This window comes from Symphalangus syndactylus, chromosome 17 (genome assembly GCF_028878055.3).
Source record: "Symphalangus syndactylus isolate Jambi chromosome 17, NHGRI_mSymSyn1-v2.1_pri, whole genome shotgun sequence".
Taxonomy (NCBI): Eukaryota; Metazoa; Chordata; class Mammalia; order Primates; family Hylobatidae; genus Symphalangus; species Symphalangus syndactylus.
The window spans coordinates 72,943,483-72,961,688 of NC_072439.2; the positions used below are offsets into that span (position 1 = coordinate 72,943,483).

At 38.6% G+C, this 18,206-nt stretch overlaps 1 protein-coding gene and 1 long non-coding RNA gene across 13 annotated transcripts in view; one reads left to right on the plus strand and one right to left on the minus strand.

Moving 5' to 3' along the window:
* The window catches only part of TNIK (TRAF2 and NCK interacting kinase), a 409,664-nt gene that overhangs the window by 256,536 nt on the left and 134,922 nt on the right, over positions 1 to 18,206 (minus strand). The window contains exon 1 of one of the 10 annotated variants that reach the window (XM_063621581.1): positions 6,843 to 7,274. The exons of the other annotated variants lie outside the window; for them this stretch is intronic. The gene's annotated coding sequence lies outside the window, so the exon portion shown is untranslated. Of the gene's footprint in view, positions 1 to 6,842; positions 7,275 to 18,206 lie in introns of those variants that run through there. 10 annotated transcript variants of the gene reach the window in all.
* Positions 9,306 to 18,206, plus strand: part of LOC134733070 (uncharacterized) — a 45,246-nt gene continuing 36,345 nt past the window's right edge. For all 3 annotated transcript variants that reach the window (XR_010116641.1, XR_010116640.1, XR_010116642.1), the window contains exon 1: positions 9,306 to 9,393. This is a non-coding gene — a long non-coding RNA (uncharacterized lncRNA). The remainder of the gene's footprint in view (positions 9,394 to 18,206) is intronic.

Here is an 18,206-nt window from a genome sequence, read left to right on the forward strand (position 1 = left end):
ACAGTGCTATAGTAACCGAAACAGCATGGTACTAGTACAAAAACAGACACATAGACGAATGGAACTGAACAGAGAACCCAGAAATAAAGCCACACTCCTACAACCATCTGATCTTTGACAAAGTTAACAAAAACAAGCAATGGCAAAAGGATTCCCTATTCAATACATGGTGCTGGGATAACTGGTTAGCCATCCTGCACCCCTTCCTTACACTACACACAAAAATCAACTCAAAATGCATCAGAAACTTCAATATAAAACCTAAAACTATAAAAATCCTTGAAGAAAACCTAGGAAATACCATTCTTGACATAGGCCCTGGCAAAGATTTTATGACAAAGATGCCAAAAGCAATTCAAACAAAACCAAAAATTGACGATTAGGACCTAATTAAACCAAAGAGCTTCTTCACAGCAAAAGAAAATATCAAGAAAGCAAACAGACAACCTATGGAATGGGACAAAATATTTGCAAACTGTGCATCTGACAAAGGTCTAATATCCAGAATCCATAGGGAGCTTAATTGAACAAGCAAAACACAAACAACTCCACTTAAAAGGGGGCAAAGGACATGAACACTTTTCAAAAGAAGACACACATGCATGCAACAAGCATAAGACAAAATGCTCAACATCACTAATCATTAGGGAAATGCAAACCAAAGCCACAATGAAATACCATCTCACACCAGTTAGAATGGTTATTATTAAAAAAGTCAAAAAACAACAGATGCTGACAAGGCTGTAAAGAAAAGGGAATGCTTATACACTGCTGGTGGCAATGTAAATTAGTTTTGCCACTATGGAAAGCAGTTCGGTGATTTCTCAAAGCACTTAAAAACAGAACTACCATTTTGACCCAGCAATCCCATTACTGCATATATATCCAAAGGAATATAAATCATTCTACCATAAAGACACATGCACATGTTATGATCATTGCAGCACTATTCACAATAACAGAAACATGGAATCAACCTAAATGCCCATCATTGGTAGACCGGAAAAAAAATGTGGTACATATACACCATGGAATACTATGCAGCCATGAAAAAGAATGAGACCATGTCTTTTGCAGCAACACGGATGGGGCTGGAGGCCATCATCCTAAGTAAAATAACACAGGAAAAGAAAGCCAAATACTGTATGTTCTCACTTAATAAGTGAGAGCTAAACATTGAGTACACCTGGACACAAAGAAGGGAACAGATACCAGGGCCTACTGGAAAGTGGAGCATGGGAGGAGGGTGAGGATCAAACAACTATCTAGCATGTGCTATCCTTACCATCTGGGTGAACAAATAATATGTACACCAAACCCATGAAGCATGCAATTTATCTATAGAACAAACTTGCACATGCACCCCTGAAACAAAATCAAAGTTTAAAAAAATGCTTCATTATATTTAATAAACTCCCACTTATTAATCTTACAATAAACATTGGTAGATATAACTCACATAAACAAAAGCTTCTTGAAGTCCTCAGTAACTTTTAAGAATGTAAAGAGTTTCTGAGACTAATAGTTTGTAAAGGGTGGGGGTTTTATGAAGAGAGACCTTTCATTCAAAATATTACTAAATAATAACTTTGCAATGTGGTGTCACACAAGCAGCTGGGTGTCTAAAAAGCAAAAACTTAAACATCCTTAAACTATTTTTCTTGAAGTCCAGCTTTCACCAGTAGCCCAGACTTTTCCTTTCTCTGGATTTTTGCTCCCCAGTTCTCCTCTTGGGGAGAAAACCTTTATCTCATTACCATCTGCTATTCTTCCTCTCTGCTTTTGCAAAGAAATCCTTTTTCTGAAATCCCATCAACACAGCCACTCACTTGAGCTCTTAATCACACACTTCCTTACCTATTGCTTAACTTCTTCCCGTGTTAGTTACCATCCTTATTTCTTGACTCATTTTTCATTATTATTTATACCATATCTACTTTTTTAAAAAATTGAAGTGATCCATCATAAAAGACACATGCTACCGCCTCTTCGGTAATACCTCCCATAGCTCTCTGCCTGGCAAACTATGACTCACAGTTGAAGCTATGGATGTGTCTGGACTGCATCTTCTCCCTCCAAAAACAGTGGGACTGGGCTCATACTGGATCTAACACAGCCTCTTATAGAGCTGCTGAGCCATCATTTTTCTTTACAGGATTGCAACCCACCAAGATTGTGACATTTACAGTCACAATTGTAAATCAAAATTTACAACTTTAGGGGAAGTGTTTCTTTCCCCTAAAACTAGCACAGAAAAGATGGTTGATGACCAAATCAATTAATGAATGTAGGACTGTAGATTTAGAAATTAAAATTTAAGAGAGAGAAAAGGGTAAGCAAATGAACAAAACAGCAAAGCTACAAGATACTTCGTACAGTACATTAAATCTCATTTTGGCCTTCCTGAAAGTTAACAGAGAAAAGAATATAAGAGTTTGGGTTCATTTGTTTCCCTCCCCTCAATTTCTTTTACTTTTTGTATGAAAATTTTCCAATTCTTTTTCCTATTCTACACAATTGTTAAGCAATCTCTTGTTACATGTTCATATTTGATATTTAAATAAAGCTTTTCTTTTCAAGCATTATAATACAAAGTCTACTAATCCCTCACCTTACATGTTGATAAGCAGTTAAAAAACAAACAAGAAAAAGAAAGCTGATAGCACACTCTTTAGAATGGCTGCAACAAGCAAAAATATTTACTTTTTAATTTTCTTTCAGGAATGTATCAAGCACTTATGAAACATGTGCTTCCCAGTTAATTCAGATCATGTTCTGTTTCCCCAAATGTGTATGTCTTGCAGCTCAAACACAAGTGACCCCTGAATCTCAATCTCCACTCACCACTCCCACTCATTAAAATTCTGCTGGGACGGTGAGAATGTAATAAAAAGATATATTGCGAGCTTTATTTGCAAATATAAAAGCATGTCCCCACAGTAGAGCAGAGACAGAGAAAAAAAAATCAATTTAGTAGCTTTCCCATTCAAAGTTTGTTAATAGACGGGAAAGAAAATTCGACTCATAATACATGATGAGAACCTTTTTCACTGATTAACATTATACGAATAGTTTTGCGCAAAGTATTTGTCTGGGTAAATATTAGCATACCATTATCATTATTCACTGACTCGCTGATGACAGCATGCTTTCCAGAAACAGCTGGGAAATGCAGAAGGAACAAGCTCACGAGTAAGCACCTACTATGTGCTAGGAACTCCAAGTATATTTCCATTGAAGCTCCCTAAACGTTTGAGAAGTATGCATCCACCACTTGTAGTACATAGATGAAGAAACTGATGCTCATGGAAACTAAGTAACTTGCTCAAGATGACACAAAGGAGGGAAGAAAAACCAGAATTCAGATCTGGGTTTGTCTGATTCCAGAGCACACGCTGATTTTTCTACATTGCGCTGCCACCTGGAAGTAATCTCTTAGTATCGAGAAACTTCCTCCCGAAAACAAGCATGTCACCTGAGCCCAACTAACCCAAAAGTATTCACCGTCATTCTCCAAACACTTTTCTCCTGGCTTTCCCATTATTTTAACAAGTTATGTTAGCGGAACAACAGAACAAATCACATCCTTTCTTTACAAAGGAATTAAGAGAACAAAACCCATCATTGATATTTCTCTCCATCATCAACTTTCCTGTAATTCAGATAAGCAAAAACTCAGCCACCTAGATTTTTATAGCTGCATTGGCAAGAGTGGGAAGGATTTCAGCAGCGAACATACATGCAAGGTCAGGAAGTGCCAAAGCCACGAAGAGTACATGTGACTTCGGCGGCGGGGTGGGGGGGGGGGGGTGCGCCTGCCCACCCACCACAAATCTTAGCCATCTGGGCTGTGGAAAAAAAAAAGGGAGGGGAGACATTTTGTGGCATTGCTCTGCACTTCCTCAGCTGTCCCTAACGGCAGCTCCAGATTAAAAAAAAAAAAAAAAAAAAGGCTAGACTGGCATATCTGATTTGAAAAATATGTCCACGAATGAATATATAATAAGTTTAAAATATGGGGGGACTGGAAGGAAATACATCAAAAGATTAATAAAAGTTATCTCTGGATAGTGAGATTATCCATTTTGAGCTCTGTGTTTTTCTAATTCTTCCAAAATTATCAGAAAAATATTATCTTTATATGAAAATAATTCTATGTAACTATATGTAGTATATTATTTTAAATATTTCCATTTTCAAACTTTAAAAAACAGTTGTAACTAGAGGGTGGCAGCCTGACTATTTAGAACAACTGCCCTCTGTTAGGTCTCAGATAATTGAAGTAATACTCAGGTTTTAATGACTACCCACACAAACCACTTTGGATGTGCCCAAATTGCCTTGTTCTTGGTGGGTATCCAATGGGTCAGAAGATCTATTTAACTGAGTGCTTTCAACTGTTTGTGCCAGAAGTTTTCTTTTAGCTGGGGTCTCTTTCCTGTTTCATCATCAATTTCCAAGTTCCTAAAACATCCAGTAAATTTACCAGTTTCCTTCATCTATGGTGCTGAAACTTAATAAATTGCTCTTTTTTCAGCTGGAATGTCACGATGTCCAGTTTGTTCATTCATGGCCTTACCTGTGTGTCTCTGACAATATTACTACTTTGGCTTTCACAAGATTGGTATTCCTGAACCATGGCTTATGGCTCAAATCCAGCAGCTCTCACACAGGGCACCTCCTTGAGTATTCATGGCAATTACTGATGCTTAAAGATGAAAGTCTGGGACCACAGCGTGCCATTTAATGTACTTCTGACCTTGCAGATCTGTGTGTGCTTCACTTCTCCATGTGGATCTCACATCCTCCCAGCGTGCTACGCTGAATAAGAGATTATATATCGGGGGAATCACTTTGCAATCACCCAGACAGTGTTTTGAAAACGAAGGAAGAATGCAAATGTGTAGAAACTACTCAAGAGATTTTACCAGCAGGTAGTTTATAAACTCAAAACCAGGAATACTGCCTCTAAGGATGGCAGCTTGACCGATTTTTAAAAATGTGTCTTTGTTATTTTTTGTGATACTCTCTACCAACGTTTAGCTTTTTTTTTTTTTTTTTTAAATAGCTAGGTTACACATACCTGGAATCACAGAACAGTGGATCTGGAAGGGAAATTAGGGATCCTCAACTTCAACCTGCTCATGTTAAAGATTAGGAAAGCTGTGGATGTGAGGGGTCAGGTGATGTGATGGAGGACTCACAGAATGAGTGGCAGAGAGGGCCCCAGAAATAGCTTACTCTGTTTTCCTATCATTTGTAGGTAGCAAAGTATATAATTACCACTTTTGTCATTAGACAGTTGTTACATAAAAGACTAGTCTTGCAGGTAAAAATAATTCTAATAAGAAATTCACTTACAATTAAATAATTCTAACAGTGTGAAGGTTCATTTATGATTTTTTAAAAAATTAAAGTATTGTGAAATAACAAACACGTAACCATGTTGAGGTGGGAGAAAAGGGGTCCTTACGTCTAAACAGCAAGGAAAAAAACACACAAGAAGAGCCAAGCTGTCACCACGAGAGCTGCACTCTGAGTCCTTCAATCTTGAGAATAAACATGGATGGAAGTTCCCTCTGAAAATGCAGTTATTGTGCTAAATGAACGACTTAAAGACACATCTTTCCTCTTTGTTTTGTGCCATGATCTGAGTGCCTTGAGAACTAGCTTTCATCCGGGCATGGTATGACATCATCTGATGAGCGTGAGGCTCTATAGTAGTTGCCAGAATGGGCTAGGGTACAAAACAGAGAAACACACAGGCAGGAAGGAATGCAGAGACCAGCGCTAATTTAAACATTCTATCCTGAATATTTCAGTTGCTCCATAAATGTTTAATGCTTGGTGCCATATTACAGGATGTTCATAAACATGCAGATATATAGATGAAAAGTAAAAAAACATAAGCAAAACGAAGCTCATTCTCAAGAGGTGAGGATGGCTATGCTTTCTGTTGCTGGAGTCCCTTTACAACCACATCTCTTAGTGCAGCTGAAGACTTCCAGCATCAGAGAAGATTTCTGGATTATAAGAACCTCTACTTTAGCCTTATCCCTCTATACTCAGAGCCACGGTGGCCAATCTGGCCTTCCCCCTCTGCCTATGACCCTGAGACCTTTGACCGGCACCTCTGAGCAGTGGTCTCAAGAGGACAGCCTTGAAAGTATGACTCAATCCTCCATGACAGCAAGACCAGGAGATCCATGTGGAGCCTATGGCTGATCCAGAGGTTCTCCAAGCTGGTGTTGCCATCCCATTTCTGCCTCTCTGTAATTTGCCTAGAGACTCACTGTGGTTTCATGGATATGATCTTGGATGTATAAAATGGGAAGTAGCTGCTAAAAGATGAGAAATTCCTGGCCTAAGTCAGTTCCAGGAATTTCATTCACTCATTAATTCACTTGTTCATTCAAGAGATAGTTCCTGCATGCCTGCTGGGTGAGCGTGGTTACCTGTCCTCCAAAACCTCATAATCTACTAGGGAAAACCCACACAAACAATAAATAAATAAATAATAAAACACAATAAAACGATAGAGAGTTGTGAGGCTTGAGGGGATCATAGAGGCTTTATAGAGGTGGCACTGTCCTGAATCTAGAGTGAGGAGAAGGATTCAGGAGGCAGAAGGGAGGTCAGGCCGCACCCCATACTCATGAATATCTGATTAGTGTAGATTTCAACCATCACTAAACATCTTTGTCCTTTGCAAACAAAAAGCATCTTAATACCACAAATTCCTGAGTGCTAGGGAACTCAGTCAACAACTGTAAAATGTTCTGAAAATATAAAATGCAACACAAAATCTAAAAATCATTAGTAACAACAACCACAAACCATACCTCCTGCTTTATCTTGAAGTGAGCCTTTCAACCAGAGGGACAAACACGAATTGCCTGAGGAAGCAGGGGTAGGAGATGTGAGAACTAAGATTCTGCTTTGAAAGCAGAAAAGGAAGAGTTGCCACCATTTTAACATTTAGTGACTAGCTTATTTATACCCCCTTGGCCACAGTGACAAAAACACAGCTTTATTTCTAAAGACAACCACATGGGCCATTATTCAGCCAGCCTTCTCAACTGATGATGACATGAAGTGTGAATCCACATTTTTTCCTGTTAATAGACAACTGAAACGGAACAAATATCCCGAACTCACCCTGATCTCTTACCACTGAAGAGAGCAAACACAATACTCTATTCATTCTTTCATCCAAATTCATTCATTGACCCACACATTAGTGCACCATGGTGTTGTGCATTAAATTCGTTCTCATGAACTTCCCTCCAGAAGAGTGTATTAGTTGCCCGGAGCTGCCATAATAAACTACCACAAACTGGGTGGCCTAAAATAACAGAAATGCATTCTCTCACAGTTCTGGAAGCGAGGAGTCTGAAATCCAGGTGTCAAGGTGTCATTGGGAGTTGGTTCTTTCTGGAAATTCTGAAGAAGAAACAGTTCCATGCCTTCTTCCTAACTTCTTGTGGTTACCAACAGTTCTTGACATTCCCTGGCTTACAAACTCATCCCTCCCATCTCTGCTCCCATTTTCACATGGCATTCCCCACTGTGTCTGTGTCTGTCTTTTCTCCTCTTCTTACTGAACACCAGTCAAACTGGATTAGGACCTACTCTAATCAAGTATGATCCCATCTTAACTTCATTCCATCTGCAGAGACCCTATTTCCAAATAAGGTCATATTCACAGGTACTGGGTATTAGGACTTCCTCATATATTTGGGGAGACACAAACTCATGACGCAGGGCATTTCACAATTGTTTTATACTACGGCCTTCTTAACCAAGCAAGAGGCTGTCACTGGCGTCAAGGAGTTTACAGTCTAGAGACAGAGACCCATAAATCTGTCTTCCCTGCTCTTCCCACAGCTGCAGTTTTAGCTTTGTGGGTTTGGTGCTTATCACCTTATCACCCATCTCTGCCAGAAGACTGTAAGCTTCCAGAGCACAGGCAGCATCCATTTTCCGTTTCCCATTACATTCCCATCTTCTTGCACAGTACAAAGGATAAAGCTTTCAAGAAACAGTCGCTGAATGAATGTATGGATAGATGAGTGAATTACCTAGATACAAGCAGAAATGAGAAAAGCCCATACAGGCAATAAAGGTACACACAATAGGCCAACAAGGAGGAATAGAGAGAAAGAAATAATTGATTCTGATTAGTAGGGATATAGAAGGTTTCATGAAAGAGGAGGCATTTGAGCCCAGCCTTGGAGGATCGGTAGGATTTTATAAATGAATAAGGAGTAAAATTTATTCCCTGCTGACCAAATAGTAATGAGCAAAGGCCTGCAGACATAAAGTATGGTGTTCGGGAGAACAGTTAATAGCCCAGGCAAGCTGGAGCAAAGAGTATCCAAAGGGATTTAAAAACACTTTGGATGAAAAGAGGAAGAAAGGCAGCTCACAGAGGCCTATAAACCAGGCTATTCTGAGTGCAGTAAGAAGCCACTGAGCTTTGTGGAGAAGGGAAATGATTTGCTCCTACCTGTGCTTCAAAAGGGAAAAATACATAGGAATGGTTCATACATTGATCTTTCGTGTCCTCCTGCCTGAATGATAGTTCTTGTATTACTATAAGGAGTATTTGTGTATTTTATATTTACCCATGCAACTACTATTTACTTGATTTGCCTGAGGAACTAAGAACTATATACAAGTGATTACATTTTATAATTACATAATTACATGATATATACCATATACAATATATAATTATATATCTTTTATAATTAAAAGATCGTATCTGAAAAGTACTTCAATAGGATAATATCACAGGTCCTAAATTTCTTCTCCAGAGAATGACCTGGAGTTTAAGGCCCAGGGGAAGATGATTAACTACCAAAGTAATAACAAGGACTTTCACCTGTAACAAAGCAGTTGTTCCGGGTCAGGCCGGGGTCTTCGGTTTAGGTTTGAGCATGGGAAGTCCACAGACCAAGTATATTCACAATCAAGGTGGTGTAAGACTACCATTTGTTGCTCTCTCCAGGAAGCACCAGGGACTCCATCACTCATCACAGTCATCTGGATAGCAGCCAAGCACCATAATAGCGGGATGTGGAAGAGACACTCCAGCTATCCATGGAGGACTGCTCAATGGCTGAAATGCTGCCAAATGGAGAGACATGTACTATGGTCTCGGTGCCACCAAAAGTCTTCGGTAATAATGCAACTATTCTTAGGAAGAAGTATTCAGTCACTCATCTGTAAAGGGATTCATTATATAGAACTGTTAACCAAGAGAAACAACTATGTCATTGCCCGCTTAGGCAAATGGGAGACTGGGAATCTGGACAGAGCGTGAGTGAACGGAATGAAGATGACAAGAAAGGGAAGGAAAGCTCTTTTCCCCCTTACAAACCCTGTAAGGTAGGCCACAGACTTTCTAGTTTACAGTCACCACTTTGTTATTTAGGTTATAAGACAATAGAGGGGTTAGGATTGTGTTTTTCTGTTCACGTTGGTATCCAGGTCCTAGCACATAGTTGTATCAGACAAATGTGTGCCCAAAAGGAGTGGGCTGCTAGGCAGAGTGTTCCTATTCCATGGCACTTTGAGTATGCTTCTTGGAACTTGAGAATATATTGAAATTGTGCCCATGTGTCTACCTTTCCCATGGGACAGTAACCATCCTAAGGAAAGGAAACGTGTGCTTATTATTACTATAGTGCTTGACATTTAGAAAGCATCTAATTCTTAAAGCTCAGGGGGCTCAAATAACTTACATGAAGTTAAATAGCTCATAAACAAGAGGCTTAGATTTGTACTAAGTCTGTCTCCATCCCAGTTCTATGCTGCTTCTGTACCTCAGTGTAGAAAGAAGGAAAGTCATACTATGTAGTTTAGCCTGAACCTGGCCTGTAGATTGAAATGTCTCTGGAAACAGGTTTGCTGCTGCTTTCCAGCCTTCTAAATCAGACAATTGCGTAATTATTTAACATGAGTGTTTCAATTACTTAATGCCTGATCAAAATACAGGCGTAACATAATTTAAACACATGCAAAAGCATATACGCCACAAATACTGAGTCCAAGTAATCACTTTCCAAAACATATTAAGGTTTTTAGTTACTAATGGTCCTAAATTTCTGTTTAAAGAGAATAAGCTTGGTTGGCCCTAAAAAATTTTGGAGAAATTCAAAGCAAAATTTCTTAAGTTAATTCTTATTTTATACATAATCTAGCTCTTATAAGGAAATACTGTAAACCTGTTTAAACCTATCCTCCTAAAAGCCCTAGACACGTTCTTACTCATAAAAGACAGTAGAATAAATCTTCAAAACCTAATTATTTTCAAACTGAATGCAGTTCTTTACATGGTCTATCGACTTTATGCTTTTGCCAAGAGATCAAAATTTTTTTTAATTGAAAAAAAGCAACTTTGAAAATGCACTAGGCTTAAACCTCCTTTTATAAACTCCCAAATTAACACATCTTAGTTTAAGCACTAATGAAACACATTTCATTCCAGTGGGATTCCAAAGATTAACAATGTATCTACACATATCCCAATGAGTGCAAAAGAAAATTTATCCTGGACTCAGTATTAAAAATTACATGCCGGCCAGCATGGTGGCTCATGCCTGTAATCCCAGTGCTTTGGGAGGCTAAGGTGGGAGGATCACTTAAGGCCAGGAGTTCAAAACCAGCCTGGTCAACATAGCAAGACCCTGTCTATATAAAACTTAAAATATATAAATAAAAAAATGTAGCTGGGCAAGATGATTGCGCCTATAGTCCTATTTACTTGGGAGGCTAAAGTGGGAAGATTTCTGGAGCCCGGGATTTCGAAGCTGCCGTGAGCTTTGATCCTGCCACTGTACTCCAGCCTGGGTGACAGAGGAAGACTGTCTCAAAATAAAATAAAATTTAAAATTACATGCAAAAACACCAGAAATGAAATTCTATCTTGAGAAATGCTTTATCCTTGGTACTTTAGATTTTTTCCAGAATGGGCAACTTTCCATAGTTTTATAGAAAATGTTTATATTGTTGGGCAAAAATTCTGCAGTTAAGTTCTAACCACAGTCTGGAAGGAATTTAGCATGAAGACAAGTTAAAATTACAAAGAGGGTTTTTCCCCTTACTGATAAATTAATTAACAAGTTTAACTACTATGGCTAATAAAACATGCCTTTACCATCTTTACTTGGTATTTTTTAATAGCTTTGGGAAGATTTTGGGGAAAAAAAGAGTTTCAGAGCAAGATATTCACTGAGGTTAGCAGGTTGGCTAGGAGGTTAGTTGACCGGCTAACTGGCTGACCGGATAGACAAATTTTAAACATTTATTTTGCATAATTGAAACAATAAAATGGATTTATGAGCAGTTGATTAGAGAATCAAGTTTGTTAAAATTCCTTTATAGCCTTACGTTTCTCAAGGCATTCAACCAAAAGGAACGAGACCTTTTTAAGGTACCAGAAATTAAGAAGGAAAATGCCCTGAAAAGACTGAGGTATTCTCCAAAAGGTCATAACCTTGTTTTATATCAAATCATTCTAATAGATATTCCAATGTTGCCTTCCAGAAGCATTCACCTGAGAAGACAGGATGTCTTAACTACCTCCTTACAGGAAGGGTCAGTCTCTAACCACTGAGATTTAGAGCATCAGCCCTCACCTAATCTTGGAGGTTAGCTAAAAGCATCTTGAAGGATGACCCCGAAAGCGTAGGAGAGGACAGTTTAATCTGTGGCTATTCAATATGCACCTGACTGCTCATGCCTGCAAAAGAACCCATTTCTAGAGAAAGTTGTATAGCCTCTTCCATTTGCTCTCTTATAATTGATCAAGCCAGAGGAAAGGGGGTCCCTCTGTGGTTCTTCTGGACCTTTCCATGTTGGCCTATTATATTTCAGCAGTTTACCACTTCTTTAATTAGCAGGCATAGCTCAAAGAACATAGACATTTTGATTTAAATTTTCTAATTTAGTACCCACGATGATATTCTAATATGTCTTGCCCCCTGCCTATAAATTGACTAATAAAATTAAATAAATTGTTACTAGGGGCTTCACTAAAATGGTCTACAAATAAAAGATTACATCCAGAAGATAAAAAGAAAATGCACAGTAAAATGATCCAGGAAAAAAGCTGACCTGGTCTGTCAATTTGCTCAGGTTGAAAATAATATAATTGTGTTTTATGACACTTAAAGGGAAAAAGTACTTCTGAGTTCAGCACTATCTAGAGGATAAAGTCACTACTTGATTCTTTCTTTCTCCAAGGTAAAAGTTTCCCATCATCAAGATGTCTTTCTCAAGTACATGATTTACAGAAAAAAAAAAAAACAAAAAATGTTCAGTGAGCATCTATGGGTTTTGATTCAGAAACAAACAAACTTGCTAAATGGTCTTCTAACAAAATACTGATAATCCCATGTGGGAATACTTTATGCAGAGTAATTCCATTTGGCCCTCATATTTCTTAGAAAGCTTTTGCTGCATTCACATGACTTTCCAAAAGATAGGCAAGCAAAGAGCATTGTAAAGAGGCTGTTCCTGAGAGAAAACACATAGTTGGCTATTAATAGTCCCACTCGTGCTGGCTAGCCTAAACACAGGATTGTCTGTATTTCCCCATCCCAGCATAGAGGAACAACGTTACCCTGCAAATCAAATGCAGCATACTCCAACCTTAGGCCTTTGCAATGAAGCAGGGTGTCAGGTGGAAGACCAGTCACCCAGAGGCTGTGACATCTGTAACTAGGACAACTCCAGTTAAAAGTAAGGGGAAAAAATAATTTTTAAAACCGTATATAGTAATGAACTGGAAGGACAGAGAACAACGATTTCTTTAGCAACAGCTGTGCAGACTGATTTCTTTGAAAATCACGCATATACTTTCAAAAGCACTTAATCACAACTGCTGCCCTAACACTGGCAAATCCAAGAAATTCAAGACATGTAATCAAGAATAGATTTGCCCTTAAATCCCAAGGTCAAAGGCAGCATCTGTTGTTTCAGAGAACAAGAAGGACTTTCTTTTGGCTAATTAACTTATTGTGGTTTTCTAGCAGAAAAAAAAAAAAGTAAACCAAAATTGTCTAAATGTTTCTTCATCATCTTAGGTCTTAGGTAATGCAAAACAGAAAACTGTATAAAGAGCATAAACATCCATTGTTTTGATATTTGAGTTGCACAGATAGAAGGCAGGCCACGCTGTAATTTTTAAAGCTGACAGGAAAATTCATTTTTATACCAAGTCCCCCTCATGCCATTTGGCTATTAAATTATTCAAGGAATTCTCTGCTTATAAAGATTAATAATATCAACCCAAGCCATTTCTGAAAAGTACTTTCACCTCCTGTAGGAGACAGATGGACTACAGGAAAACAGCCTATTATGTTACAGGCAGACAAAAAGATTTCAGATTACCAGATTAACACACCGGGCGGGAAAGGAATGATAGAAAGTAGCGAGATATGAAATAACTGACAAATAGAACCAAATATCCCTCCATTGCCACTATTTTAAAACTAAATATAGTTTGGAGCCCATTGTAATTCAATTTTACCTGTTTCACTCCCAAACCCAGCTAATTAGCATAAATGTCAGTTCCAATTTAACCAAAGACTTTGAAAATCTGGTGGAACCTTATTAAAACACATTGGTATCAGGGAACAAAGACAGCACCTGCTTTCAAGGTCTTTTGTGTTTTAGTCAGAAATGTATTCTAAAACTCTGGGTATATGGGCTGAATCCAGAATGTAGTTAGATTGTGGGATTTTATTGTACATTTGCATTATTTTAAATATCAACATCCCTGGAGAAGCTATTTTTACTCCTACAAAACCTAAACCCTTCCTTATTTAGCAATGCTCTCATAGAGAAGGGATTTTCCAAAAGCTGTATTTCACTAAGGGTCAATATGAAAAAATTACAATGTCATTCAAATCACAGGTGTTTTTGTAGATTCACAGAAGCAGGCTCAGTGTTTTCTTTCAATATTTTTTTTAGTTCAATACGTTACTAATTAATTTTAATTTCACAAATAGTGAAATTATCTGAGCAAGAATCATTCTCATTTAAAATCATCAAATGAGTCAGAAAAAGATCAATATCTCCCCAGCTTCAAAAATGACACTCCCAATTTTCACAGGTAACCACTGTTAACATTTAGTAAATACCTTTCAGAACCTTTTACAAGCATATATAAAGCACATCTTTTTTTGGTATAATGTGTTTTCTTTAAAAATTAACTGGAACCATACTGTATTTTCTATGATTTCCTTTGATCATTCCAAATTGCTAAGAAAATATACCACATGTAACTTGAAAACTTGGTTCTACTTCTACCATACATGCACATATGAAGGTAGGCAAACATACAGAAAAACACAAAATGGTGTAAAAATAAGCCACAAAGAAAAGGCTCTATGTCCCTCAGTTCAGTGCTCAGGAAAGCTATAAGGCTGATAAAATGAAAATGCCCCCTTTCCTCACCAAAGCTTTGGCTTTGTTATTAGTGTTTTTTTGTTGTTGTTATTGTTGTTTTTTTTTTTTAAGTGAAGGGTTGTGAAACTCTGCCGAGTGGTTCAAATCAGATCCACTACCTGCTTTTGTATAGCCAGTGAGTTAAGAATTTTTTTACACTGTTAAGTGTTTGGGGAGAAAATGTTTTAAAAGAACAGAATTTCATGATATGGGAAAGTTGTAGGAAATTTACATTTGTGTCCATAAATGAAGTTTAATTGGAACACAGCCATGATCATTCCTTTGTGTATTGTCTGTGGCAGCTTTTGTGCTACAAGAGCAGTAGTTGATTAGTTGTGACAAAGACCGTATTTCTAGAAAGACGGAAATATCTACTCTCTAGGCCCTTATCAAAAATGTTTGCCAATATCTGTTTTGGCACATGAAATTTATTTTCCTAATATCTTACTTGCAAAGTCTTCCTTCATATTCCATGTGGACACTCAGTGGGTAAAGATGACAGAAGTATGCTGGGAGGCAGGAGTAGAAAATGGTCCCTTCACATAACCCAACACATAGGTAACTTACATATGCCCTTTCTAGACCTTCAGAAAACTCTACAGGCTTAAATATTACTTGTAATGTATTGACATAGGGTGATTTGTGGATTACACTGCATGGATTACGTTGCCCTAGAATCTAATTCATTCATCTATCTGGTGAGCACCTACTGTGTCCGAGGTCAGTGTTGGGCACTGACAATTTCGGGGTCAAGAAGATGGACATCATCTCTGCCCTCCAGAACTCCCACCCCAATATGTTCATTACAATTTCTCGAACCTATGAAAGTACACAGCAGGGGAACTAAACACAGTCTGAAGGGTGGATGAGATTAGAGAAGATCCGAAGTAATTTCAGTATCATCAGATTGAAAATTCTTTAAAAATAAAGTGTGAAGATACTGCACAGGAATCCAAGTGAGAATGACAGAAACTGACACCACCTGACTGTCTCTGTCTTCAAACTCTGCTCCTCAATAAGCTATGATCTAGAGCAAAGGTAGCATTTTAGCCTCTGATTAAGATGGTATCTCCATCCAGTTCATGTCAAATGGTTAGTGCTTGGCACCATCAACAGATTGAGAGTTTAAACTTGATTTTCTTAGTGTTTCTAATCCAACTATTATACCCAAAACCCCTCCACGGAAAACAGAAATGAAACTGCCAATCCCTACAGTAGCTCCAGTAAATATTCACTGGCATTTTAAAAAACAAAGCGAAAACACCCTGCCCATGCTGCAATGTAATCCCAGTAGCTACTGGCAGTGACAGCTGGTCATTCCCAAGCAGAACGTCACCCAAATAAAATTTGAAAGGGAGGAGGGAGGAAGGGCAAAACGAAGATTTCAGCAATATTCTGCAATCCAGGAACCTATGGGGCATTTGGGTAAAGCTCTAGTAACTTCAAGGCTCTGTGCTTTTAAGGCTTGAATTCTTTTGAGTAACTGAACTCTGTGAGGACATTTAAATTGGGTCAGAGTCTCTCACTCTTACAGTCTTCCTTGGTGTCCGATGTTCCTGTTGACTTCATAGAGAACTAAACAAGCATAAAAGGTCTCTAGAGAGAAGCAGCAACTGGAATCTAGGACAGAGAGAACAGAATGACTTTACATTGCTGCTACTAGGTTTCTGTTATTTTCATACAAATGGCTGAGTGAGCCCTGTTGTATCTGACACTATCTGCACTGGTTTCTCATTAGAACTGGAGTTGGTGAGGGTCAGGTGTTCTTGTTCATCTAATTGTTGGTAATTAGATGGGCCACCCTTACCTTCACAAAGAACTCTGAGAACTAAAGAGGTTCTATTATTCACCAAATACAAAAAAACATAGAAGAGGACTGCAGGTAGCTAAGCTTTCAAAAATGTCAGTTTTGTTGTTATTGTTGTTATTTTTTACCCACACATATCCAAATATCATCTAGCTCCAAAAGGAAAGATTTACGTAGTCGTCAGAAAGAGACCAGTTTGTTAAAGAGAAGAACTCAGGGCCGAACGCAGTGGCTCACACCTGTAATCCCAACACTTTGGGAGGCCAAGGCGGGCGGATCACGAGGTCAGGAGATCGAGACCATCCTGGCTAACATGGTGAAACCCCGTCTCTAGTAAAAAAAAAAACACAAAAAATTAGCTGGGCATGCTGGCAGGTGCCTGTAGCCCCAGCTACTCAGGAGGCTGAGGCAGGAGAATGGCGTGAAGCCGGGAGGTGGAGCTTGCAGGGAGCCGAGATACTGCCGCTGCACTTCAGCCTGGGCCACAAAAAAAAAAAAAAAAAGAAGAAGAACTCAGATTGGCTGTTGCTGTTTCTAACAGGAAAGCCTTTCCGTCTGCAAACAGGACAGAGACCAGGAAGACAAACACCAACAGAGGAGAAAGGAGGAGACATCCAAAAGTAGAGTGGCAATCATAAAGTAATGATGGTTTAATAAACAGAGACCAAAGGCAAAATGCCTTTGCTGACTAGTGGCTACGTCTAGGGATTAAGAAGCTCTGGACATCTTAGTAGCCTCCAAATATCCCTTTGCCATAGTCACATGAGTTGTGGCTAATAAGAACTAATTAACAGTAAAACTTCAGGAAACACAATTAAATTTTAGATAGATAGTATGTCCTGTAACTATTATGTAATATGGAACATACTTATACTGAGTATAATTATCTGTTATCTGAAATTCAAATGTTCATTCTTAATTCTAAATTCAACTTAATAAAATATTACATACTTATAGTTATGGAACATACTTACCCTTAAATGTTATTGTTTATCTGAAATTTAAATTTCATTGAGGGTCTTTTTTTGTTGTTTTGAGACAGAGTCTCGCTCTGTCACCCAGGCTGGAGTGCAGTGGCGCGATCTCAGCTCACTGCAAGCTCTGCCTCCCGAGTTCATGCCATTCTCCTGCCTCAGCCTCTCTGAGTAGCTGGGACTACAGGCGCCCGCCACCACGCCCGGCTAATTTTTTTGTATTTTTAGTAGAGACGGGGTTTCACCGTGGTCTCGATCTCCTGACCTCGTGATCCGCCCGCCTTGGCCTCCCAAAGTGCTGGGATTACAAGCGTGAGCCACCGCGCCCGGCTTCATTGAGGATCTTGTATTTTATCTGCCAACTTTAATTGTGGCCAGTACAAACAGCCAAGGTCAGTAAAATATCAAGAATTTTGGGGAGCAGATAACAGTTTTCTGATATGCCAGAGGACCACTCTGGAAAGGGTTTATTTGGTGATTTGATTCATTAATTGATGTTTGCACAAGGGCTAAGAGGTATATAGTACTCAGGGGAATCTGCTTCTACCTCTTGAATGAAAAAGAGACAAACCTTGCTGACATCAGGGACTTTTGCCAGAAAACAAGTCCCAGAGCCCTTGTAGGATCGTGCCCACTCTTCTCGAGCCTCATCTGCTCTATCCAGATTTCATAACAACTGAGGTCCATAATGACGCCCTTGGGTCTTCGTGGGTTCAAATTTGTTTAGAAGTGTTCACTAAGACAGCATGTTATGTGGCAGGGAAGAGGAGAATTGGAAATGTTTCCAATATTAAGATTACATATTTCAAGCCCCTAAAAATTATCCCACCCAGAACCTTGAATAGAAAAAGAGGAAAGTTACCAAAAGTGATCAATAAAACCAAGAGGAAAACTACAAAGGCATTGAATCAACCATTGGTTTTAAATGTTTTTAAAATTTGTTAGTGTATTTCTTTGGCTTTATT